The 25,595-nt window shown below is 39.0% G+C and overlaps 1 protein-coding gene across 7 annotated transcripts in view; it reads left to right on the top strand.

The window, feature by feature from the left end:
• The window catches only part of LOC109041701 (sodium/hydrogen exchanger 9B2), a 198,516-nt gene that overhangs the window by 42,814 nt on the left and 130,107 nt on the right, over positions 1-25,595 (top strand). The gene's annotated exons all lie outside the window — the stretch shown is intronic.

Here is a 25,595-nt window from a genome sequence, read left to right as displayed (position 1 = left end):
AGAGTCATTTACAGCCTCCGGGTTATTTTCTTCGTCTGAATCATTTTTGTCGGGGTATTTAACTATTAACTATTAACTATGACCGCCCGGATCAAAACAAACTCCGGTTTTCGGGTGACACGCGTAGCATCATTGCAGCGTTGCCAAATAGTGCAGTGTTTGCAAACGTTATCGGTAAAAATTGTGCGCGAATGATATTCGTGAAAAAAGTGCGCAAACGTTATCGGTAAAAAAATTGTGCGCAAACGTTATGCACCGCTCGACCCACGGAAATGCCCAAAATCCAAGATGGCGGCCGATTTTGGCTCTTTAGTGGCTAAAACGTCAAATGCGGAGCAAAGAGAGGAGTAAACACTCTAGATATCTGTTTTCGAGGTCACAGATTCCAAAAAAATAGGAGAAAAAAACATTTCATGCCAAATGGTGCTGATTTGGACCATGCAAAGGCCGAACTCGGCAGTCATTTTGATTAGAGTGTTCAGGAACACTCTAATCGAAATCATTTTCCGGGTCAGTTTCTATAATTAGCATTACTGGTTTTTTTTAGGACCGGTACCCCTGCAGAATATGGGTACATTTGTTCTCAAATACGCAATAAAACTATTACGATGTGTTTTGAGCCCGCACTATAAATCTGAAAATTGCGTTTATTCTCTCCGATCACCCCTCAGTTTTCTGGAAAACTAACCAGGATAATGACCATTTTTTCGGGCGGAATCGGCTTTTCCAGAGAATTGTAGGGTGATGGAAAAGAACGGAGGTTTCCGGATTCAGCCCCTCAATATAGGTAAATTTGTTCTCAATTACGCAATAAAACTATTGGTGATCAGCAAAGCATTGCGTTGGAGGATGGGCAGCAGATCAAAAGCGCACTATAAGTCCTTGGGGGTTCCGTTGACCCAGGATGGAAGAACGGATGAAGATATCAAGGAAAGAAACATCCTAGCAAGGAAGGCTACAGCTATATTCAATGGAATCCTCCGGGATCCGCGGATTTCCAAAGAGAACAAGAGGAAAATTTACAGCGTTGAAGACAAAAGAATTCTTACATATGACAGTGAAGTTTGGCAGCTGAAGGAACGGACACAGGGGATGCTAAGAGCAACGGAAATGGATTTCTGGAAGAGGTCGCTGCAGGAATTTTTAGAAGCGATCGGGTTTACAATGAAAGAGTGCGTCAGATTATGGGAGTCGAAAATGACATCGTATTCGACAGCATGATCAGATAGCTTGACTTGTATGGCCATGTCAGTAGAATGACGGACGAAGGACTTCAGTAAAAGATGCTTGATAGGGTTCCTCCTGGGAGGAGACAAGGGGATGCCCAGTGAAAGGGTGGCGACATAGGGTTTTTTAGAAAAAATGAGGGTATGTGTTAACTCCCTGAAAGGTCTTAGGAGCGATTGGGAACTTTTAAGGCTAGGTGTCGCAGAGCGCCAGAGAGTGCTATAAAAGCGGCTTTGTATGTATGTTTAATATATTAATTATTATCGAAATTGGGAGTATCAGGTACTCCCCGGCAATAGCAAACTGAGGGGTGATCAGAGAGAATAAACGCAATTTTCAGATTTAGTGGCTCAAAACACATCGTAATAGTTTTATTGCGTATTTGAAAACAAATGGTACCGGTCCTAAAAAAAAAACCAATAATGCTAATTATAGAAACTGACCCGGAAAATGATTTCGATTAGAGTGTTCAGGAACACTCTAATCGAAATCATTTTCCGGGTCAGTTTCTATAATTAGCATTACTGGTTTTTTTTTAGGACCGGTACCCCTGCAGAATATGGGTACATTTGTTTTCAAATACGCAATAAAACTATTACGATGTGTTTTGAGTCACTAAATCTGAAAATTGCGTTTATTCTCTCCGATCACCCCTCAGTTTTCCGGAAAACTAATCAAAATGACTGCCAAGTTCGGCCTCTGCATGATGGTCCAAATCAGTACAATTTGGCATGAAATGTCCCCCCCCCCCCTTTTTTGGAATCTGTGACCTCGAAAACAGATATCTAGAGTGTTTACTCCTCTCTTTGCTCCGCATTTGACGTTTTAGCCACTAAAGAGCCAAAATCGGCCGCCATCTTGGATTTTGGGCATTTCCGTGGGTCGAGGGGTCTGTATGACAATTTTTCTGGAATCTACGATCCAAAAAACATGAGAATCGACACCTCTCTTGACGTTTTGTGCCGTTTTACCAAAATTTTAATTTCTGCCTCAATTTTGGCCGCCATCTTGTTTTTGGAGCCTTGGCATCAGAATCGGAGAGTCCACCAAAGATTTTCTCATTCTAGGGACCAAACTGAAGAGAGTAAACTTGCATCACAAACGTGCAAACGGGACGTAATTTTCGAACACATGCTCCCCTGACTATGCAATAAATCGCCTTTTCCCGTCATTTTTGAGCATTTCCGGCCGGTTTTCATTTCCGTTTGGATCCGTGCCCCATCGATGCACGTTGGTAAGTGTTTATTACTCGAAAGTACATATTCCTCAAGGTTGAAATAGAGAGAGAAAATTGGATATTGCAATTACTCTCCATGGAATGCATCGGTTACGGTGTGAAAAATCGTCTTTTTGCGTCAATTTCGAGGATTTTCGGTCGGTTTCCGGTTTCCATCAAGCCGTTAATCGATCGTTGCATGTACGGAAAGCGTTGATAGTCTGATTTTACACATGTTAGAGGGTAAAGTGGGAAAAAATATCGATAATTGAAGAGTTTATATTATCGAGATATTTGGATTAACATGTAAAAAATCGACTTTTCATACCAATTTTTTACCTTTTTTGGCCTATTTGAATTTTTTTAGGCCCTTAACCGTCCGATGGCAATTGAAAAAAGTATATCAACCAAAAGTATATATCCTAAGCTTGAAGTATAAAAAAATCGAAAATCGGAGAGACTGTTTTTTAGATAATTCAGATTGAACATTGAATGGCGAAAAAATCGTAAATTTTAAAAAAAACTCTAAATTACGGCCATTTAAATAATTTTTAGCTCAATTTTGATGACATATTCAGAATCTACATAAAAAATTGGTCTAGAAACATTTTTTCAAAGTATGATCGATTGATACAGAGTCTCGCTACAGAGAGTCAAAGAGAGGGAAGTCGAGAAAATGAGAATCGCTAAAACGGGCGTTTTTTACCCTAGTAGCAGAACAAATGTTTGTTTTTCTAAAAAAAGTATAAAAAAAACATATCTGTTATCTAAATGATCGTTTTATATAAAGAAGGTGTAACGCTTATATAAAAAAAAATCAAAGTTCAGACCTGACCGTAATACATGAAAAATGATAAAAGCTAGATACGATAATTTTTTTTTATACACACATTTTTTATTTTTTTATATAACGCATGCATTCGAAAGTGTTAAAAGTGAACATTTTTATGTAACCATTATATAAAAAAATAGGTCATCATTTCCGTGAGCTTTTTGGGAATTAGAAGAATTTTTAATATGTTCGTGAAAAACTCAGGAAAATTATAACATTTTTTTATATAATGGTTACATAAAAATGTTCACTTTCAACACTTTTATATGCATACATTATATAAAAAAAATTAACTTTCGTACATAATATTTATCTTTTCCTTCTGTGGTTCTGCTACTAGGGTAATATCGCTAAAATTCACCCCATCTTTGGAGGTCGATATCTCGCGAACCAGCCTGTATCCTGTCTTTAATTCATGTCGTTGTTTTTGCTTTGCTATCCAACATATTGCCGAGATACTTGAATTTTTCGACGCCTTCAAATTCCTTCTGGTCTATGAACAGACTGCATGGTTTCCTTCTCACTTCTGATTTTGACAATACCATGTACTTGGTCTTGCTGACATTCACTATCAGGCCCAAGTTTTTGCCTCTCTTCTCTAATTCTTTGTATATTTCAATTAATCTCTCTTTCGTGCGTGCTATTAGCGCTATATCGTCTGCATATGCGCATATCTGGCTGGACTTGTTGAATATTGTTCCCCTTTGATTGATATGTTTTACAGCTAGATGCAATGCCGCTAGGAAAAGGGTGCCTGATAGTCCATCTCCCTGTTTTACACCTTTATTAAAATCGAATACTTCATTCTTGTTGTTCCCAATCTTCACCTTCGCCTTTGTATCACTCATAGTCATTATTACCAGTCGAATGAGTTTTTCTGGTACTTGTAATTCCTTCAGGGCTTTTCCCAGTTCCTTCCTGTTAACGCTGTCGAAAGCTTCTTTAAAATCGACAAACAGCAGATGGAGATCTATTCCGTATTCATAACACTTTTCCATGGAAAAGTGGACTGTATGTTTTTAATTTATAAAAGACTGTCGGGGCCTTAATCCCTAATTTAATTTAAAGATGTGAAAGGCTACCAAGAGCGCGCTGGCCTGGCTTCAGCTCCCTTGAGCTGGGGTTCCTAACTAACACCGGGCTCGAGCCGGGGTCCCTATTCTGCAGTTCACCGGGCTAGCCGGGGTCCCTAAACTACTCTCCGGGCGAACCGGGGTCCCTATCTAAACTTCTCCGGGCTAACCGGGGCTTGAAATCTAATACACCGGGCTTACCGGGGAATCCTTACCTTACGAGCTCTGAAATTCCGGACGGACCTTGTAGCTGTGGAGCCGATGATAGCTGCTTGGTGAATGGCGATGAGATTGCGCTTGTATCGGCGTGCACCTAGGACGTGGGTAAATCGGTATCCCGCGCCCGGCATAGGACGTTGAAGAACAAAAAGTAATACTGAGAAAAGAACTTAAACACCTTTAACCTTGAAACCTTCTTTGCTTTATTTACATTTATTTACAACTCTGGGCACCAGACAAATTATTATTTTCCTTTCGTAAACAAAATAAAAGGACCTTAATAAAACATAAATCACCTTGGCGACGCGAGCGCTCTCTAGGGGAGCGCCGCCGAAGCTGGCCGCGGCCGGCGTCGCGGCGCGATTAGCTGTGCGCTAGACGGCGCGGCGCGGCAGCAGAAATTACGCGCTAGAGGCGCGTACAAAGACTACCAGGCCGCGTACAGAACAAGTCTGGATTCCCTAATCGAAAGCTTTGACGAAGAGATTTGGAATATCAGGCTGCGCGGAGCCGGCTTCAGAGCGAATCTGGGTTTTAAGGAAAAAAAGAACGCGAGAATTTTAAATATCAAACGACCAAAAAAAACTCACGAAAAAAGGTTTAAAACTAATTTAGATGAATACAGAGAAATTGTTACTTTACGTTGTTGAAAAGGAGATAGACTGAAAAATACAAATTGCCGAGAAAAACACTGATGAAAAAAAGAAAAAACTAGCTTGAAGAGCTTTACGATATGATTTACTTTTTATTACGAAGTGCTTGAAGAAGAGCGATCTTCTTGCGTAGGTATCTTGAAGAGCTGAAAGAAACTTACTGCTAAGACGCGGGTCTCTATTACTACTGGGCTACCAGTAGGATAACCTAACAATCGAAGTATAAAAAGATAGATGGAAACCTGTAAGAGACACTACTGGACTATAGTAGGTTAATCTTAACTTCAATGGATGCCAGTACGACGGCGAAAGAGATGCGAAGGATGGCCGGCCACACGGGCGGGGACCCTGCTTGGAGCTGTTTCGGCTCGATATTCGCGAGACCAAACAACAAACTAAAAAATGAACTTCTTATCGAAGCAAAATGAAAATCTAAGTAAACTACAAGTAACTGTATGGTATCCTCCTTAGGATACAAAAATAAAAATAAATCTTTCCCGAGCCTTTTTCTGAAAAGATGGGATCAAAAAGGACGGGATGACTTACAAGACCCGAGCGCCATCTAGCGGATTGGCGCGGTACTAGCCTTTGCCGGTCGAGCGCGGAGGGAAGGGGTGCACTGGCTGGGGCGGCGGTTACGGTTGCTGCTCGCACGCGTTGCCAAGTCGCGCTGCAGTGCATAATAATGACGTAAAGTAAAGTAATACAAGGTTTGATCATAATATACAAATGAATAATAATTTAATGAATAATAGAAAATAAATGAAATAAAATCTGTGCTTAAACAAACTTTACATATATTTTTAATTGGATTCATGTGCTACTCACTTCCTTATTTCCAAAAATCGATCTACTTTTTTACTATTTTTGTTTCTTTGAAACTGCGTTATGTGGAAATTTCCAAGAATATCGTTGCTTTCCATTATGGAATCGGCGCGGCGCTGGGGACGCTTCTGGCTGCTAAATTACCCTCGATGCGCGAGCCTCCGGAGCTCCGCGGCAGCGGCACTTGGACGATCATGGGGTTAAGTAACGTCGGACGTTATTAGCACTAAGATGAGAGACCGCTTGGGAATGATCGTGGTGCGGAGATTTGCACAGTGGCTGAGAATTCCTTCCTTGTCTAACAAATTCCTCGGCAATAGTACAAATTAATTTTTGGTGATAATCCTAATAATCCTTAGATAATCCTTAATATTTTTCTTCTATGGCTCTGCTTGTACCTAGAGACGACATTTTGGGCATGGAATAGGGAGCTTCCCACGGGCCGAGCCACGTCCAATGGGAGCCACTTCCCAGGGGAGCAACTTCCCAGGGAAGCCACTTCTCAGAGGAGTCACTTCCCAGGAGAATTATTCCCCTGCCCAAAATCGCCTGGGTGGAATCCCCAGGGGCGATTTTTTGCAGGGCACGCTGCTTATATTTTCTTTTACGTAGGGTAAAAAAATCATTAACTTATGATTTCTGTAAAAAACAATGACAGCTAAATCTAGTAGCGAACACTGGAACTATGTGCAAGTATCAAACACACATATGCAGAAGGTGTCCTAAAATTCCAGTCCACCCCTTTTGAAGTTAATTTACTGAATTTATATTTTGAAACGAAACTTAGGGCTTGTGATCATGGACCAATGTAAGCTACTTTTGGGGCCCCCTGAAACTTTACGGCGTACTTCACATGCCCTAACTCTGTTTTTTCCAATGGAAATCCCCCTTTACCTATCATACCTACTTTAATCAAGAGATGATAGAAATATAACATTATTTATGCGCAAACCGCAGGTGCCTAATTATCTTGACAAAATGATGGGTGTTCAAAGTTCAAAGCTTGACAGAATACAAATCTCCCACGAATTCGGGGAAACATAGGTATTATCTGGGGTTTTTTTGGCACGAGAAAGCCGAATTCGGCACTAGTTTCAAAGAAAACCACTAATAAATGGCACAAACGTACACTTATTTTTCGTCAGTGGCCGCTATTTTGAAAAACTATAACGCCAGATTTAGGTAAGTTTCTCGTTCCCAGTAACCCCCTAGTAGGTACCAGCTTTCATGCGAGTCCATGGGTAAACAATTCAGATAGAGGTGTTGTCAGATAAGTTGACATTTGTTTACTTTCGATTTACAGTCACAGGAAACGAATTTACGCCTCCGCACAAAGTGTCGTTCGCCATTATACACCTTAAAAACATCCGTCGCATTCGTATTGTAAAAAACCTACTCATCAGTTATGATCCGCGACTTTTATGTGGTTGTGATTTCTTTGAGGCTAAAAATTAAAGTGTTACAAGGTTTGAAAGTATTAAAAAAACCTATTCAAGCTTGTGTTCCCGCTTCTGAGAGATTTGGATGTTTTTAGGTGGATAGTAGTGACACGAAAACGCCTATAAATCGAAAGTAGGTAATCAAATGTCAACTTATCCGACGACACCTCTACTTGTAGTTTTCTCGTTAACGGCCATTTTTATGGCCCGCATTTTCAAAAATGAGTTCTTACGAAAAAGCAATGCTCTTTTCTCCGTTTTTTCTTACCAAATAACACCCGAGTAGCAAGTTTCAACAGAATCTTGGGAGATTTGAATTTATCGAACTTTGACCGGCCGCCCTTTGGTCAAAAATCCAAATGGCTACCTAAAGTTTGCGCAAAATATTTTCTTTTTCGAACATCTTTCGATTGAAGCATTACAAGAGGGATGGAGGCTGCCATTTGAAAAAAAAAAAAAAGTTAGGGTCCGCAGCCTCTCCTGTGGAAGACTATCGAAAATTTCGGGGGCCCCAAAAGTAGCCTACATTTGATCCATGACCCTGGTAAAAATGGCAAGTGCTCAGATCAGTAGCACTTGCCTTTGGAACAGACCTAAGCACTGATGTCAGTGCTGCCGGGCGCTGATCTGCTACCTCAGTGTTAGGTCTGTTCCAAAGGCAAGTGCCTCTGATGTAAGTGGCACTAACCTAAGTGTCTCAGACGTAAGCGGAGTGGAAACTCCCAGAAATACTGTACAGGCAAAAATTTCGTTAATTACCGATCTGCCAGGTATGTTAAGTCACTATTTGACGATCAGGGAGGGCTGCTGTGAGTTTTCAATCCCAAGCAAGTATCACAATCTTCAGGGGACATCGCTCGTTCCCATGCGGTCTCCAATCTAAGTACTAACTACGCCCGACGTAACTTAACTTCGGTGATCGTCCTAGCGATTGGACCACTACACTACCTGCGCGTGTACGTGTTAGGGGCGTAATTTTACCATTTCAGGGCCCCCATTGGGGTAATTTTGCCAGCAAATGATGATTTTGTCTTTGAATGTGAATCCGATACTTAATTTTTCTATTATTCTTTTTTAATCAATCAACATGTAAATGAAGTTTTGTAAGTTACGTTTCTTTGAAAAAAAAATGGATCGCACTAAAATTCAAAATTAAAGCTAATGATGCAAAAAAAATAATGAAAGTTGAAATTATACAAAAAATATAAATTAGCAGATACAAAAATTGAAAGTAAAGGAGTAAAAAAGTTAGAAAAGAATTGAAAATAAAGTAGGAAAATTTTAAAAAAAATTGAGACTGAAACATTTTAAAAACAGTTAAAACTGAAAAAAATTAAAACCAAATTTAAAACTATTTTTTTTTTTTATAAAAAAATAATAATGCTTAAATAAATATATCTAAATACATATTTTAGCGGTGATAATATTTTTATCGATCTCATTTTTTGTTGTGTTTTAATTATTTAAGTGCCATCTTAAACGAAGAGGGTAAAACAAATTATTCAAGAGTGTGGCTACTTAAACTAGTTTTCCTTCCCTCTTAGAAAATCCCACCTTCTACAAAATATGCCTCTCTGAAAGATAAAGTTTGTGGTCCCCGTGTCCCGAGGAAATATTCCCCCACGAAAATGAAATAGGGTGGGGGAAGGGGGAGCCATCTCTACTTTTTGGGAGTGAGTGCGGTTCGATTAAGATTGATGTCAGAGACTTACCCTCTGAACCAAGTCCTGACCTCAGTCCCGCTTACCTCAGAGACATCTCTGCACTTAGGTAAGTCTTTCTCCCGACGTCAGTGCCTCTTACCTCAGTGCTGACTTCTTGGGTAAGTGCTTTAACACTTACGTCAGAGAAAACTGAACTGACCTCAGAGCAAATTGCACTGACCTCAGTGGAAAATTCACTGACCTAACACTTGCCATTTTTACCAGGGGAATACATGCCCAAAGTCTCATTTCATAATATGAAGTGGGTAAAATTTGAGAGCGGGTGCACCTACCGGATTTTTGGGACATCCTGTATGAGATAACGTATAAAGATAGAAGTATTTAATACTTTACATGGTTGATATCGGAATCCACTTCATAATTAGGTATCTACTATAGGTATTATTTCGGCTACTAGGAATATGAGCGTTCGTTTAGAGCTTTAGGCAGGCACTATAGCTATAAGTAGGCATGTACAAAAAAAGGATTGTTTCAACATCGAACACCGTGCCCAAAGACAATGTGCCGTGACAAAGACCGTGAGATAAGTAAAGAAAAAACATAAATATAACCTGCACTGCAACACAGCAAAACAGTTCGCGAACGCTGGGTATCCTGAAATTATAGTCGAAAAAACCTCGTGCATGCTCGTAAGTTGCACTTGATGTAAGTACTTAGCGTCACAGCAATATTAAGCTCTTCAATTAAGGAGATATTTTTCAGGAGTCGTCTACCTTCAGTTCTTCCCTACAGTTTTTCACTGTCGAGATCTAGCAATACCTAGGTAGGTACATCGTAAAATGAGACTTTTTCTGACTTAAATTTTTCAATTTACTGCCACCTCAATCGACCTAACGGAACCACAGTGCGACGAGATGACGACTGAATACCTCCCGAATTCGGTTCAAACCACCCAGAACCGGACTAAGCCGGCTAAGTCGAATTCTAGACATTCTTCAGTGAGTCCAATCCAGCGAATCATCGCGTGTGGGATGACCAGGTCGGTGAGCCATCGGGAAATCGAAGATAAAAAATGTTCCACATTCAACACCTATCCTAGCTGGGTATTAAAAATTTAAGTCCTTCCGCCTTCCTTTGCATTAGGCCTTGTATCCACGGGCCGTTTCACGGGATTTGTCCCAGAGAAAAATCCCACTCACGAAGTTGGGAAAAATATTGAGTTAATCAATATTTTTCCCACTACCAAGTATGGTCCTTGTACCCCTAGGACCCACTGAGAGAGGAAGAGGAAGTGAAAACGAATTGAACAATATTTTGTTCATTACTCCATTGTTCATGTTTGTTTAGTTAAAATAATGTGTCTAATTGTCGATTGAGTGTAATTATTATTTCAATCCCGGCTAAATACTCGGCTTTAACTAATTTATCTTCCCGCGCAAACTAGTTCGCAGGGTCGTATGAGCCTCGTCCCGTGGAGACGGTACCCTAGTAGGAGAACAAATTTTTGTTTTTCTAAAAAAAAGTATAAAAAAAGCATATCTGTTATCTAAATGATCGTTTTATCCCTTGTAGAAACGGATCGTGAAAAACTTGTAAAAAAAAATTGAAAACATTGTGAAATGAAGATGCGCAACATATACAGAACTCGTAAAGAACTCGTAAAAAAAAGTTCCCAGCTGACGAATTGGGAATCATTTCACGAGTTTTTTACGTAAAAAGCTTATGAAAAATAAGTGAGAAACTCATGTTAGATAATATGCCACTGAAAATTATTTTTTACGGGTTACTTATCCAAAAGTTTTTTACGTAAAAAACTCGTGAAATGATTCCAAATTCGTCAACGATATTTTTTGGCGAGTTTTTTACGAGTTCTTTATGTGTTGAGCCCGTATCAGACAATCAAAGTTGACCTCTCAAATGGCGTCACGTGACCCCCGCAGATCATATGCCTGACAAAATTATCATCGAGGGATCTCGATCTGAGTGTCACATGATCCCACGTGCCACTTTGAGAGCTCTGATTGTATGATACGGGCTTTGCGCATCTTCACTTCACAAGGTTTTGAATACAAATCTACTTGTAAAATAGAAGTTTCTTTACATGGGAGTTTACAAAAGAAAATTTGTTTTCGTTTCAATTTTAAACATGGAAACTTGTGAAATAAAGCTTGAAGATTTAAGCTTGAAGCTTGAAGATTTTATTAATTGATGTATAGCTATAAACCTCCAACCTGACCTAACTTGGAAACTGAAAATGGAAAAAGTGCAATCTCTTCACAGCTTATTTCTAGCAGTAATCATCCTGATTCGTCTAGTCCATGTAGAAGTGAAGATAACTTGTCCGTTAATGTGTTCTAAATTGGTCAAACCAACAATGGTGAATGTTTATTTCAACATCGACAAAGGCAGGGAAATCATCGATATAACCTATCGATGATATTGATGTCAAAGAGGGTTATTCATATAGGCGAAAAATGTACCCAGCCCGGAATGTACGAAACTTTGTGGGCTGATAGTACTAGTTGAGAGAGGCTTATCCCTAGCTCCGTTTTTGCAGGAACCCCAGGGAAACAGCGTTGCCATTTTTTAAAGTCGTAACCTTCAAACATCCATAACTTTCGGAGAAATGCAGTTACAGAGCTCGTATTTATACCAAAAGATGCAAAAAATTACGTTCTATCGACCTATGCCAAAGAAATTTTAATTTGACTCCGTTGTTGCCACGTTTTGGCCATTTTATTAATTTTCGTAATTATTTAAAATCACGTTACCGCCTAAAAAAGTGTTTGCGGTTGGTGAGGATTGAATAAAAACATGTCAGAATTATTGTTCGTTTGATTCCGCATCCATCGATATATTATACTTTTCTGAGAGACTTAGGGAACACGAGTTATAGCGATTTGAAAATTCGGCAACACGCCCGATACCCCGATATTGACGCTCGTTTAGGTACGTTTCGCAACTCCGTGTTAAAGCAAAACGCCTAGACCAAACAAAATTCGAAAAGTCAGTTCATGTTTTGCGCTTTTTTGAAACTTTCACATGATTTTTAGGAATTTAAGTAGCGGCGGTGTTGCCGGTTTTCAATGAAAACCACCGCTGCGATCACAATTTAAAGCAGTACTCATTTAATCTTATCCAGCTACATTTGTTAACCTAAACTGACCATTTGCGACATGGTGTTGACAACATTGCCTAATTTCCGTCGGAATTCGCGTAGAGGCGGGGTTGCCAGTTTTCATAGAAACCGCCACCGCAATCAAAAAAAAAAAAAAGGTATTACTTCTTTAATCACGTTCAGCCTTATTCTGTGGTTGGAATTGTTTATTTATCGAATCGATGGTTTCCTCTATCTCTCCGCAACGGCAGTGGTGGCCGACAGTAACGAGATATCGAAATTTAAAGCTACCGAATCACTCAAGCGGTCCGATGAGTAGTTTTGGCGAGGGGCCTAGATCCATTGCTCTTGATCTCTATACAATATCGATATCTCGGCACTGTCAGGCACCACTGCCGTTGCTGAGAGATAGAGGAAACCATCGATTCGATAAATAAACAATTCCAACTACAGAATAAGGCTGAACGTGATTAAAGAAGTAATACCTTTTTTTTTTTTTGATTGCGGTGGCGGTTTCTATGAAAACTGGCAACCCCGCCTCTACGCGAATTCCGACGGAAATTAGGCAATGTTGTCAACACCATGTCGCAAATGGTCAGTTTAGGTTAACAAATGTAGCTGGATAAGATTAAATGAGTACTGCTTTAAATTGTGATCGCAGCGGTGGTTTTCATTGAAAACCGGCAACACCGCCGCTACTTAAATTCCTAAAAATCATGTGAAAGTTTCAAAAAAGCGCAAAACATGAACTGACTTTTCGAATTTTGTTTGGTCTAGGCGTTTTGCTTTAACACGGAGTTGCGAAACGTACCTAAACGAGCGTCAATATCGGGGTATCGGGCGTGTTGCCGAATTTTCAAATCGCTATAACTCGTGTTCCCTAAGTCTCTCAGAAAAGTATAATATATCGATGGATGCGGAATCAAACGAACAATAATTCTGACATGTTTTTATTCAATCCTCACCAACCGCAAACACTTTTTTAGGCGGTAACGTGATTTTAAATAATTACGAAAATTAATAAAATGGCCAAAACGTGGCAACAACGGAGTCAAATTAAAATTTCTTTGGCATAGGTCGATAGAACGTAATTTTTTGCATCTTTTGGTATAAATACGAGCTCTGTAACTGCATTTCTCCGAAAGTTATGGATGTTTGAAGGTTACGACTTTAAAAAATGGCAACGCTGTTTCCCTGGGGTTCCTGCAAAAACGGAGCTAGGGATAAGCCTCTCTCAACTAGTACTATCAGCCCACAAAGTTTCGTACATTCCGGGCTGGGTACATTTTTCGCCTATATGAATAACCCTCTTTTCTGAATCAGGTTGCAGACACAGCTGCACATGTGCATTGTGTTCATGAGAATCTTTAAAGTTAGTACATTTTTTTTCTTTTTTACCAAATTTTGAAACGGTACGATTAGAAATGGATGTTAATTCACTGTAGTTTCAATGGCTTTCCAGTGTGTTAACTATATACACTGGCAAAATATTTTTCACCATACCCAAAATCCTTTCCAATATGACTGGCTATTAAATATTCACCGAATTCTGGTTGTGAAAAGTGAATAGGAAATCAGATTCAAGTGAACTTTTATTGCTGTCATAATGCACCCGTAACATCTACAATAATAAAATTGCGCATTGACAAATGAAACCTTTCATCCCGGTGAGTAACCTAATTCTCACCAAATATAATTCTGCCCCCTGAAGTATCTTGCCTGTTTCATGTGTGGTTGTTTTGTGTACGCGCTTTTGAAGCCAAAATTTTGGAAATTCTTTTGTTCAATACATTAATTGTTACACATGCATATAATACACTCTTTCGCTAATAAATTTTACCAGTTTATTTTCTTGAGTTAGTTACAAATTTCTTATGAGTCAAAATTTGGGAAATTCACCCCTAAAGAGAATAAGGTGAATTTTTCAATTTCTTTTCTGTTCAGCAAGAGTTTTTTACGATTTAGGTATTGACTCGTAAATGAAAATGAATTTTAAGAGTTCTTTATGAATGTATGACAATTTTTTTACACGGCGTAATTTCAGATGTTGCCTTGTAAATGAAAGTTAAATTGTATGAGTATTTTATGAGTGTTTCACGAATTTCTTTCAAGTCTATGTTTAAAAAATTGACTCTTCAATGAAACGTAAATTTTACTAGTTGTTTATGAGTATTTTATAAGTTTTTTACAAGCCAAAATTTTGACAATTGACCTGTAAATAAATTATAACTTTTATGAGTTATTTACAAGTATTTTACAAGTTTTTTACGAGTCAAAATTTTGAAAACTGACTTGTAAATAAAAAGTAAATTTTATGAGTTATTCACAAGTATTTTACAAGTTTTTTACGAGTCAAAATTTTGAAAACTGACTTGTAAATAAAAAGTAAATTTTATGAGTTATTTACAGGTATTTTACGAGTTTTTTACGAGTCAAAATTTTGAAAACTGACTTGTAAATAAAAAGTAAATTTTATGAGTTATTTACAAGTTTTTTACGAGTTTTTTACAAGTCAAAATTTTGAAAGCTGACTTGTAAATAAAAAGTAAATTTTATGAGTTATTTACAAGTTTTTTACGAGTTTCTTACATAAAAACGAAAACTTGTAAAAAACTTCCTTCTTTTACAACTTTTTTACGAGTTTTTTATGTGTTAATGAAATTCACAAGTTCTTTACATTTTTTTTACGAGTTTCCACGAACCGTTGCTACAAGGGATATAAAAACGTGTAACGCTTATATAAAAAAAAAATCAAAGTTCAGACCTGACCGTATTATATGAAAAATGATATAAGCTAGATAAGGTAATTTTTTTTATACACACATTTTTTATTTTTTTATATAACGCATGCATACGAAAGTGTTAAAAGTGAACATTTTTATGTACCGATTATATAAAAAAATAGGTCATCATTTTCGTGAGCTTTTCGCGAATTAGAAGAATTTTTAGTATGTTCGCGAAAAGCTCACGAAAATTATAACATTTTTTATAAATGGTTACATAAAAATGTTCACTTTTAACACTTTTGTATGCATGCATTATATAAAAAAAATGTAACTTTCGTACATAATATTTATCTTTTCCTTCTGTGGTTCTGCTACTAGGGTAACTGGGAAAAATCCCAGAAATTTCATTCCTGCGATTCGAACTTGGGACAAATCCCATGAAAACGTCCCGTGGAGACAAGGCCTACAGACATTGATCCGCGTAATACGGCGATTTTACGATAACAGGAATAGTCATCTGGCGAGAGGTGGACTCAGGAACGAGAAAAAATCCGGAATATTGGTCCATCAGTGCATCGACTGGTCCTTTTTAAGTGCCTATGTCGAGATATAAAGGAGTCAAACCCATTTGAAAGAATCACCTTAAATATAGACCGGACCACCGGTATTTTTCCCGGTGGGTGGGCTCGCTCGCCTGACCACCCCACTGCGTTCAATGGTCGAGTTGGGTGTTGCCGGTGGTTATGAGTCATTCAAAGAGAAACAAGTGAAAATCCAAGTGATGAATGGGAATGCATGGTGTCCCTGAACTTGTCCAGGTAAAAAATAAAAAAATCATGTAGGTATTATAGATTTGAAACTTAAAAAACCGAAAAAATCCGCTCAGTTGGCAAAAATGTACCGAATTTTTGGCAGTAACTTACACTTATTAATGTAATTCCCAGGTATAGCACACGAAATGCTGAGAATATTCGTACAAAATCCTCGATTCTTGAATATTTAAATGGAAATCCTATGTATTCAAACGCAAAGTTCCGAATCTTTGGACGTTAACTTGGAGAAAGCCATACCGGACCGATTTGCCTAATCTTTTTTTAAATGAAAACCTCTGAGCCGTAGATTTGCAGGCTGTAATTTGTTTTTCGATTTTCTCAAATTTTCTCCAATGTATTAAAACTGAGGTCCGAATTTTGGGACATTAACTTTGAGAGAACCACCGGACCGATGTGCATATGGTTTTTTTTTTCAACGAAAGCCTCTGATCTGTAGATTTGCAGGCTATGATTGTTTTTCGATTTTCTCAAATATTCGTACTGTTATCGACGAGTGAAGTTTACCTGGGCTCAAATTTTCTCCCATTTATTCAGACTAAAGTCCGAATTTTGGAACATGAAATTTGAGAGAACCACCGGGCCGATCTGCATGTTTTTTTTTTTTTTTTTTTTTTTTTTTTTTTTTTTTTTTTTTTTTTAAATGAAAGCTTCTGATCTGTAGATTTGCAGGCTGTAATTGTTTTTTCGATCTTCTCAAATTTTCTTACTTTTATCGACGAGTAAAATTCAGCTGTTTCGAGCGGTCGTCCGGCCGCTGCTTGCTTGCCCGTCGCTACGTAACACCCCCCCCCCCCCTGTACACTTTCAGCCATCCCTCTCGCCTTGTTCCTTCGGCTATCTCCGTTTTCTTTCGTCCAGCTCTCCTCCCACCAACCTTAAAGGAGGAGGTCTGGGTCGCATCGTCGCGTCGTTCATCACATCGTCACTCGCCACCACAGAATATATAGGCTTCACTAACAGAAGGTTCACTCCCAACGTATCTCGGTCGAAGAAGAAGAACAGACCTAGAAAGCAATGTTTACATTTGGCCTTTAGTCCGGAGCTCGGACGACCTTCAACGCTGTCGGTTTGTTTGGCGAAACGCGTTCCTACCTACCCCCATTTTCTACCTGAACGCATTCACATGGCAACGTTGCAGGCCCGCTGAAAAGTACAAAACGTGATACATTGGAGTAAACGGGAGTAAACCTTCTGTTGGTGAAGCCAGGTAAAGTCGCTAACTAAGTACCTAACGAATCCTTTTCCTCAATCCAAATAATGAATCATGAGAGATTCCAGAAAGGTAGGAAAAAGCTAAGTTTCTTGTTCGGGCACGAAAAGTCTAAAAATAATCACATTTTCCAGAACTTTCTTGGGACTCTTTCTTTTCTTCCTCTATTTCTTTTGGTGTCCTTGAGAAAAGGTGAGGAATTTATTTTCGAGTGAAGATCTATTACGAGTCTCCTGAAATGGAATTTAACAACTAGAATAAATATTAACAACATAACAGATAAAATGGTATTAAAAAAATGACATGCAGGTCCCCGGTCCCGCGCTCAAATAGTTTACACATCTGCGATGCCATGACGAAGTTTTACTCCTCGCAGATTGGAATATAGACGAAAATTCAAGGATTACAATAAATTAAAAAAAAATTAGGCATTAAAAATAAATTTTCCCAAATATTTTGTAGATACTGCCAGAAAAAGTAGACGGTTTCCGAATCGTAAAAAATGGAACGCGGATGGACTCAAAGCTGTCTGTCATGCATAACATATGAGTGCAAATGAGTTTTATCTTCTTTTTCCTCTTCTGAACAAACGTCAGAAATTTTATGGTTAATCCCAATGCAACTGATAGCGCTGAGTTCAATAATTGGAAAAAATGTTGGAGAGAAACTATGGTCACAATTATTGTGACCATAGTTTCTCTCCAACATTTTTAGGAAAACCAAGGTTTTCCTAAAAAACGGGCTGTTTCGAGGAACTACCTACCTAGGCCCAAAGGCCGATCTGCCACCGGCAGATGCGCTCCCACGGGGCCACGGCGCGTCGAGTATGCGCCCCTGTGACGAATAGCAAAATAACAGGAGAAAAAAATTATGACCAAAGCTTAAATCATGTCAAATTTCAAAAATAAGAGTCATCTAAACGCGATAGGTACAACTCTTCGTGCTAGATGGATGTCCATATTGCACCTGAAAAATTTAAGGCGCTATGGCGCACGGTGGATCGAGTCATAGGGCAGGCCGGACATGGCACATCACGCGACTTGGTTTGCTCATTTACGTAGTGTTTGCGCTCATAAAACAAATCAGGATACATGATTCTTATGTATTTTTCGTCGCAGATTTCATTTTTGATGACTATTTTCCTGATTATTGGGTTTAGATATGTATTTTGGCACAATTTCAGATAAATAAAGAGATATTGTTTAACAACAGATAAGTTTAAACTTTCTACACTCATTTCAATCGAAGTTTTAAGTGTTCAATGGACTTTTCTCTCCGGTAAAATGTTTAAATATCGTATATAAAACGTATATTACTCATTTCTTTTACCATTCCCCCTCCTCTCCCCCAAAAAATGAATTAATAGAAATCCGAAAATGTTGAGAGGAAAACAGAGGATCTCCTTTCCCCTTCATTCCTGGGGCACCTTTTTAGCTTTCTAACAGAAGAAAATGACAAGGGGGAAAAATATGAGAGAAAAATACAAATCAAATACACATCAATCAACACGAATCATGTATTATCCGAGCCTTCCTAATTAGGGGCCCCGCGAGTCACCATTGTACACTGCCTTTATTTATACTTAGGTATCTAATGGAGCTTCTTCGGCTTAATGATTGCTGCTGAAGCTCAAATTACCTCAATTTTCTCTATTAACTTCTAATTTTCCGAAGAAATTAAACATAAAAAAAAAAAAAATCCGATGTCAAAAAACGCGAGTTTTTGGGAAATAGTTAGAAGATAGAAAAGAATTTAGGCCATTTTTGACTTTAGCATCAAGTAGTTGATGAAAAATGCTCCATTAGACACCAACTTGATATAATTTTCCCGTCTTTTCAGACGCAAAACAAACGGATCAGTATCATATGCGTCGATTAGGACATTTGAGAGGAAAACCCCGTTATCTGAAACAACGTGGACATTTTTTTAACCACGCAAGGCATGTTATCTCATGTATTTTTGTCTCCTGGATTCGAAAATGACCTTGGTTTCTCTTTACCATGCACCAGTTTTCCGGAAAATCACATTTCCCGAAAAGTCCATTTTAAGTGGAAAATCTCAATTTTCCGGAAAATCGGTGGGTGTTGGAGAAAAACCAAGGTCATTTTCGGACTCAGCACTAAAAATTACATACAGATCACCTATCAAATGCCCGGTGTTTATTCGCCACAGACCTGTGAAATTCGAATTCTCTCGAGCCACCATTTTATGAACTTCACTTTTTCAAAATCATTTAAGCTTTATTCCCAAAAGGGCACTTTGGAGCAGCCAATTTTTCTTGATAATGAATCTTCAGGGATCAGTTAACACTGCTATACGAGGGGCGTTCAATAAGTAAGTATCCCCCCTCTCTAAAATCGATTAGAATGGACCAATTTTAAAAAACTTGGGCTCAAAATCTTCCTTAGGATATTTTGAGTTCAACAAAACAAACCGCAACAAAATCGGACTATGTGCGGCCGAACGCGAGCCGTTTGAACGCGCCGAGGTGCTCGACGTTCCCGCCGAATCCGCGAGGATTTGAAGTCCGCTACAGGAGAAGAGCTTCTCTGCCAAAGCCACAGTCGTTCATCACTGACGAAAAATCAAAGAAATGTTTGTAGAATAAGGAGCTTACCTCACTTCTCCACATAAGCAGCTCGATCCAAGCAAGTCTGATACTGAGACTAAGACTAAGAGAACAGCTTTTGGATGCCTCGTGCGTGGAAGTCTTTCAGCTGACCGCGGATGAAAGAGTGGACGGCTTGTTTGACCTCTTCCACTGATTCAAAATTTACTCCTCCAAGTTCAGATTTCAGGAACGGGAATAAATGGTGGTCTGGTTTGCCATTTATTATCGTATCTGAAATCTGAACTCGGAGGAGTTAATTTTGAATCAGTGGAAGAGGTCAAAACAAGCCGTCCACTCTTTCATCCGCGGTCAGCTGAAAGACTTCCACGCACGAGGCATCCAAAAGCTGTTCTCTTAGTCTTAGTCTCAGTATCAGACTTGCTTGGATCGAGCTGCTTATGTGGAGAAGTGAGGTAAGCCCCTTATTCTACAAAAATTTCTTTGATTTTTCGTCAGTGATGAACGACTGAGGCTTTGGCAGAGAAGCTCTTCTCCTGTAGCGGACTTCAAATCCTCGCAGATTCGGCGGGAGCGTCGAGCTCCTCGGCGCGTTCAAACGGCTCGCGTTCGGCCGCACATAGTCCGATTTTGTTGCGGTTTGTTTTGTTGAACTCAAAATATCCTAAGGAAGATTTTGAGCCCAAGTTTTTTAAAATTGGTCCATTTTAATCGATTTTAGAGAGGGGGGATACTTACTTATTGAACGCCCCTCGTACAAAGGTTTCCCTGAAATACGCTGAAATAGCTAGTTAAAAGTCTAGCTATATTATTATTTTTACGGTATTGAGGAGGGTACTTTTAAGAAAGAATACCGCTTATAAAAATAGCGATATTTTAACTTGTTATTAGTGAAATATATTCTACTTAAGGAGGAGGACAAGCTACTTTAGTCAGAAATTGTCATAAATCTATCGGAGGGAAATACCAACAGGCGAACGGTTTGTCCCGAGTGAGGCAACATTTTTCGAGTGCCGCCTGAGCCACTTTAGGAGGCTGTGTGCGTTAAACTGGGGTTAAAAAATTGAAAACCAATACCTGTATCATAAAATATAACTCTTTGGGAAGACATTTACATCAATGAAATGACTATTTGTGAGAATCGCCCATGTCCGACTTTTTGCAGGTTTCGATCCACCGTGTATGGCGTGAGCGTCAGGCGTGAATTCGCAATGCTCTGCTCTATGCTGTTAGTCAGATCCGAGAGAAAAGTTAAACGAGGTCGGATTACGTCTTTTTCCTGCCCTCGGCTGTGTTGCTCACGTAGCCCTCGAAGCACCAATACAAGTGAGGCAAACGAAACCAACACAATATGGAAATAGAGCAAGGGAAAGGATGTGTGCTGACGACGGCGTAGACATACGAATATTCGTGCTTGATTTGATGTCCGTATTGCATCTGCAAAATTGAAGACGCAATGACCCGAGGCGTGAATTCGCAATGGCCCGAGCTGAGATGGAAAATTTCATGAAATTTAAGATTTTGAAATTTCACTTGAAATGTCATGAAATTTCAATGAAACCGTGAAAAATTAAAATCTAAGCTTGATCTTCAGTAATTTTTTGATTCTAGTAATTTTTTCTGCCCAACTGCTTGCCACAACAAGACGAATACCTATGCATAGGGAGTATTAGGGAGTCGTATCTCGTGCCCTCTTGCCGTCACGCAACAAAATGGTGGCTAAAATCGAAATGATTCAACCGTCGTTGTTTGTTTTGTCCGCAGTCGTGCCATAGATTTTTGGTACTGTAGATGTTTGCCGGTCAACTAAGACAAGATGATCATAAAATTCCAACCTTTACTTTTCGTTGTTTGTATTCTTTTGGCTCTGAACTTCATGTATTCACTGCGAAGAAAATTATTTTCAGTAAAAAAAAAAAAAATAAAAAAAAACGCTAGAAAAAACCAAAAAAATAAAAAAACAGCAGAAATATGTACTCCAACGTTACATACAATACACTGAGACTGGGCTCTTCCCTATAATTCTTGAAATTGATCGTTTAAATGCAAATAAAGTTTAGAGCAATAGAAAAGAAAGGCACTTAGGTACATACTATTTATTCTAATCTTAAGAATTTTACCTACTGAAAAGAATACCACAATCATGACTATTTTTTGAGGGACACAATTGCTTTACGATGCCATATTATTTATAGGAAAGTAACAAGACTAGCTAATTGGAAAGAAAGAAAAAACAGGCGTGAGGAACAATAAGAAAATGTATTATTATTAAATTTAGGAATATGAGTGAAGAAAAGGAATTAAGGGGCAAATAAATCAATTTTTCAAAAAAATTGAAATTTATGAGGCCTTTTGAAATTTCAAGGGCGAACTCAGGGCCTGAGGCGTGAACTCGCAATGCTCCGTTATACCTATGCCCCCGCCCCTATGCCGCCCCCCCCCCGCCCCGCCCCGCCTGCCCTGGCCGCCTATGCGGCCTATGCCCTATGCCCTAGTGAGGTGTTGCTCGGATTCGGGAGAAAAGTTAAAAAAGAGGCCCGAGTAGTTCTTTCCTGTCTTATCGGCTGAGTTGATGCCTACTCGATTTTTTTTTCAGGTCCATGTCCGATTCGCTTTTTTGGAATGATTTGCAGACCAACATCTAAAACTCGCGTGAACTGGCCCCATATACAATCTACGGGGCAAGTTTTGTTAGGTCGGTTCCATTTGACCCGGCTTCAGCTTTTAAAGGTTGATGAAAATATCATTAAAATAACTGCACCTCCCTCAAAAAAAGTCAGGATTCAACATTGGATCCAAAAGAGGCCATTCAGTCTGTGAATTTCAATAGTGAAGTGTCAGGATAATACTGCTGAGTGTATCTTATCTTACTATATTATAAAATCGTAAGCCCTAAAATTGTCGAGATCTGTTCCGCGCTGTCCTAAAGTTATCGTTAGGAAGAGATTATGGAAATTTTACGGAGTTGTGACACCTTATGTGCTGTAGCACGGCGCGATCTCCTTTTTTTGAATTTTTCATTTTTAGCCGAGTTATTGCGAAAAACCTGCAAATCTATTTTTGCCTATTTCGTGATTAATATTGATCCTATGTATGAACTTGAAATTCGTCATGATGAAGAGGCGAGCTGAAATGGTTATGCTGAAGCTTTTTGTCCATAAAATGTTTACAATGGACCACTAGACAACGTGCGAATTTAAGTAATCCAAAACTAGTCTCTTAATCAGAATTTCACGCAGAACACGATTCACAAAACGAAAATTACTGAAACCAACTCCTAACGAAGATATTAACGTTTTTATTTCACATTGGTTAAGAGGAATTTGAACTGCCCGCTCACAAGAAACTCAAAAGCTCTACGTGAGTCAAATCGAGCACTACAACGGTTTCAGCAAGCTTCTCAATCGAGCAATGTTCATTTCCCACCGTGTGTTGTTCAAATTATAAGTAATTTGCTATAGCTGAGCCAAAGTGTCAAGATTGAGGTTGCCAGATTTTTACATCGCAGAGACTGTCATGATAACGTTTAGCGGGCGATGTGAATCACGTAGAGCATTGAGTTTTCATGAGCGGGTGGTTTGAATTCACGCATCAAGAATCATTAAATATCTTCGTAAGGAGTCAATTTCGGTAATTTTTGTTGTGCGCATCATGCTCTACGTGAAATTTCCGTTACGAAACATGTATCAGAATGCTGAAATTCGTACCTTATCTAGCGGTCCATTGGTCGAGTTATCGCGAAAAATCTAAAAAATTCACCGTGTCTATGTCAAGGTGTACAGAGCATACCATTGAATTCTCAACATAGACCTTTCTACCCACTGATGCAGCTTTATACGCACACGTGCATCTCAAAGCCCGATTTTTGAAATTTTCACCCACACGAGAGTAATTGACTTTTTTCCAAATTTGCGAAACTGGGACAAATAATGTGGTTGTCAGATTGCGCAGAAATAACAGGGATTCTTTTTAAAAACAAATGAGCGATTTCGATATTTTTTGGGACAGACGGCAGCGTCCTAAAAGACCCATAAACCTCTCGCGCGCCAGTTTACGAGCCGAGAGGGTCGCGGTCGCCCGGATGTGAGCCGTGCTATGCATATATTCTTATAGGTCTTGGGGCTCATATCTTGATGCACATAGTTCCGTTCGGCAGAAATACGTCCCATTCTACGGCAGTCAATTTTAACTACGTCACGACTGATGAAAAGTCAACCATCCAGATATCCCAATATGAATTGTATTTTATATTAAGTCGGCAGTTTACTACAGGAATCAAATGAGGCTTCTTTTTATACATAATACTGCGGTTATGAGTGGGTACGTGAAACAAAGCTTCATTCCCATGATTTTATTTAAACGCTCATATTGATGAAAAAGGGTGAATGAATCTTAGGATAGAGATCCATTCCATTGAAGAGAATTGAATATTTCCCGCGTTTCTGCGAAAGTTCGTTTTTACCGCAACAAAACACAAAAAGTTTCATTCAGAAAAAACACTTGGTTACTTGGTTTGCGACCTTACTACCGGAAAATACGTCTTGCTTTCTTTCTACTGTTTCATTCCTCTTAAGTAAATTAGAGTCCCTTTATACCCAGAGTTAAGACATCTCAATTCTGGTCGGGCTTGGTTAGGCTTAGAGTCCCTTTATACTGAGAGTCAAGACAATTTGAATCCATTTCTGATTGGTTCCCGTATTTTAGGCCTCCACAGTGTCACAAACGGGAATAAAGATTACATTTTCACCAATTGCAAAGATTATAGTCTGGAATGGACCAGGGAATTACGGGTTCGGCAAGGAACAAACGGAATGAGAGGAGGAACGGAGAAAGGCATTTGAGAATAGGCCGATCAAAGATTACGAAAAACGTTCAATTTCTGTAATCTTTATTCCCGTTTGTGACATCCATGAGCCGAATTGTCTTGACTCTCAGTATAAAGGGACTCTAGTTGGGCTTAAAGACAACTGAAGTGGCCTAAAAAAAATCCAATTCTGATTGGTTCTCGCTCATGGAGTCACAAATGAGTGCACCAAGATGGCGGTGGCTCGAATGTGAACAAAAATAATGAAAATATAATCAAATTGTGATTTATCAAGAGTGAATTGTTATTTTCATCGCACCAAAATGAAAATAGATTAAGATATTTTCCACAAAACAATCTACTTTTATTTTATTGCAATTTCTTTGGTTAGGTTTTGATTAGTTTTGTTGATGTTGTTGTTTTTGGATGATAGACATCGCAGGATTCCATTTCCCTATCCCTCATTATCGTTCGTTTGAGTGCACACTTTTGTGACACCATGGCCAGCCAAGGCCAGCTGATAATCGAGATGTCTTAACTCTGGCAAAGGGACTCTGAAGTAATCAAAGAAATCAGTAACAATGCGGCTTGGAAGCGCGCAGCGCTTCCTGGGGGTTGGGCCTCGGAGCGGCCAGGGGGCTTAGCCTAGTAACTAATATAATGCTAACATAACACTGCTGAGTGTATAACTAATATAATGCTAACATAACACTGATGAGTGTATAACTCGTTCAAAACTAGTATAATGCCAGCAATGTCATTCGCTGTGCAAATCACATTCTACTAGTCTATGACTCCTAAGTGTATTCCTAGCATTACACTTATTTTTAGCAGGGATGAGAGGCAACACAGTCAAAAACCGCCAAAAATGCCGATCTTCGTTAATTTTCCAAAGTTTGGCACCCTCCAGCGCGTTTAACTTTGCCTTGAGCAACAAAATACATATACCTAGCAGTAATTTCATAGGAAAAACAGGCATTCATTTTGAAAATAACTATTTTGTCATCAGATCAACTTTTGGCGAGTTTTAGGCCACATTCCAACAAAAAAGCTTATTATAGCCAGGTCATTTTTGCCAAATTTGACAACTTTTCGGTCCGAATTTTTGGACATAAAGTTGAAATTCGGATTCAGCGTCAAAAATTACATCGGAATCACTACAAACATAGCCAGGTACCTGCCCGGGA

Source organism: Bemisia tabaci, chromosome 1 (genome assembly GCF_918797505.1).
Source record: "Bemisia tabaci chromosome 1, PGI_BMITA_v3".
Taxonomy (NCBI): Eukaryota; Metazoa; Arthropoda; class Insecta; order Hemiptera; family Aleyrodidae; genus Bemisia; species Bemisia tabaci.
The sequence above is the reverse complement of the archived record's forward strand: the minus strand, read 5'-3'. Positions and strand labels throughout refer to the sequence as shown.